This window comes from Poecilia reticulata, linkage group LG7 (assembly GCF_000633615.1).
Source record: "Poecilia reticulata strain Guanapo linkage group LG7, Guppy_female_1.0+MT, whole genome shotgun sequence".
Taxonomy (NCBI): domain Eukaryota; kingdom Metazoa; phylum Chordata; class Actinopteri; order Cyprinodontiformes; family Poeciliidae; genus Poecilia; species Poecilia reticulata.
The window spans coordinates 31,171,368-31,173,612 of record NC_024337.1 but is presented as its reverse complement, the minus strand read 5'-3'; positions in this window follow the sequence as shown (position 1 = coordinate 31,173,612).

Below are 2,245 nucleotides of genomic sequence, written 5' to 3'. Positions count from 1 at the left end.
GTGTAACACAGAGGTCACAGGTTCGAATCCCACGTCGTTCCAGGAGGGGCTGCTTGTTCCAGACTCTACATCCGGATCACGCCCAGGTTAAAAACACGTTTTATGATGAGTAACCGGGTTTGATCTGAACTTTCAAAACGAGAAAAGTTCTTTATRAGAGGAAATGAGAAAACATTTTTCACGGTGCAGCAGGAAGGTCCTGGGTTCGAATCCCAGCYGGGGGTCTGCAGTTTGCATGCCTGGTTTCTGTCCTGGTTCCTCCCACAGCCCAAAAGCCCAATGTTTGGTTTCATGCATGTTTCTGTCCTGCGTCTCTGTGATGAGTTGGTCCAGGGCGGACTCCGGCCCATTAGGGCCCCATCAGGGCCCCATCAGGGCTCTGATGGGGCCATGCGGGTATAGACTATGGATGGACGGAGGGTCAACATGCTGCTCAGAGCCAGACACAGTGGACCCGACCGTTCATGCTTCAGGACTCATGGATGTTTGCAGAAAACGACTAAAATATTCTAAACTCTCGGTGAAATGCAGCTCCACACGTCATTGGCTGATGTTCACAAAGCAACCAATCCAGGAGCTTTATTTCCTTTGGTACCGTTTGCCTGAACCACTTTGGGTCGTGTCCAACTTTTCACGCTGTGATCAGGTTTTACTGGACGCCAGGCCGTCATAACGCGTCCATTTGTTATTCTGCCTCACAAAGCAGGCGGAGCTATTTATGAATAATCCTTTTGGATCAAAAATAGATTTTTAACTGAATCATAAGATGGTAAAAGATTCTCAGTCCTTTCTGAAAAGGTGAGTTAGCATCTTTAAGATTTGTGCACCAGAAACTAAAACATTTAAGATTTTGTGTTTTTGCAGTGAATAAAAATGATTTGAATGAATGTGAACCGTTGAGCGCTTCGTGACGAACGGTGCGGCCCAAACAGGTACGAAACGGCTCCACAGAGCCAGAGGCTGAAGGAACAAATCATTCCTGTGGAAACAAAAGCTCAGATGTGGATCAGAACCTTTGGAAAGTTCTGGATGGAGACGAGAAACTTCATGAGAAAACGGGGGAAAAAAAAGTTTCCTGAAACTCGAACTCACCGTGTGAAACCGTCTGATACGAAGAAGCTCTTGTCTGGACGACTGTGTGTTTCCCTCTTATGAGTGAATGAGCTGCCATACGTGTGTGTGTGTGTGTGTGTGTGTGTGTGTGTGTGTGTGTGTGTGTGTGTGTGTGTGTGTGTGAACAACAAACTAATCTGACCTGAATGTGTTACGTGCGCGCCAACGTGAACGCTCCCTGAAAACCGGGAGCACAATGTCGCTTTTGTTCAATGAGAAAACTGATGAGGAAAGGAGTGAAGAGGGGGGGGAGGGGGGATGCTGTCGCCATGGCAACGCGCTGGGGCAGGGGGGCGCGGACCACCTCGCACTGCAGACAGGAAACACTGAGGCCTGCGCCTTTGTTGGTCACACACTCCACACTGGGAAAGAGAGGCCGCGTCGTCCCAGAGGACGGACGGTTTATCAGTGCGCTCACGTCCAGACCAGCGGCTCTCCGCTTTCTGGTTTTGTCCGTCTGCCTTTGAGTCGATGAGAAAGCTGCAGACTCGTCTTTCTTTCCTCTAAACTGTCTCTGATCCTCCAAAATGAGACTCTAAATGGGACAAGAGGAAGTCGAATTCAGACGATTCACACAAAACTCCAGGAAAATCCACAAAAAACCCATGAAAATAAACGGATTTAACTCAGACGAAGCTCCAATTCTACGCAATAAACATGATTTCGATGTATTTTACCAGTTTGTTGGACTTTTGTGAGTAAAAAACCTGCTGAATGTCGGCCAGACCAGACCTGCAGCAGGTGGCGCCCCCTGCTGCAGCTCACCTGTAATTACTGCCACAGGTGAGCTGCTGCTGGCTCTGCTGCTGCTCAGCGCGCACACACACACACACACACACACACACACACACACACACCAGGATCTCTCATAGTGAGCGTGCTGCCCCCTGCTGCCTCTCCAGCAGAACTGCAGCTCAGCTGCTGAAAGCAGCAAAATGTTAACAGGAAGTGAGTCTGAGTGGAGATAATAAATAAAAACATATTAAATTGTTTCTCTGTAGAACGATGGACTTTAACAGAAATRATTCATAACTTGAAGCCCAGCAGCAGTTAAGCTCATTTCTCACCTCCTGGTGTTTTGCTGAAACGTCTGTTTGCTGCTACAACCTGCAGCTGTTTCTGTCCAAAAGCA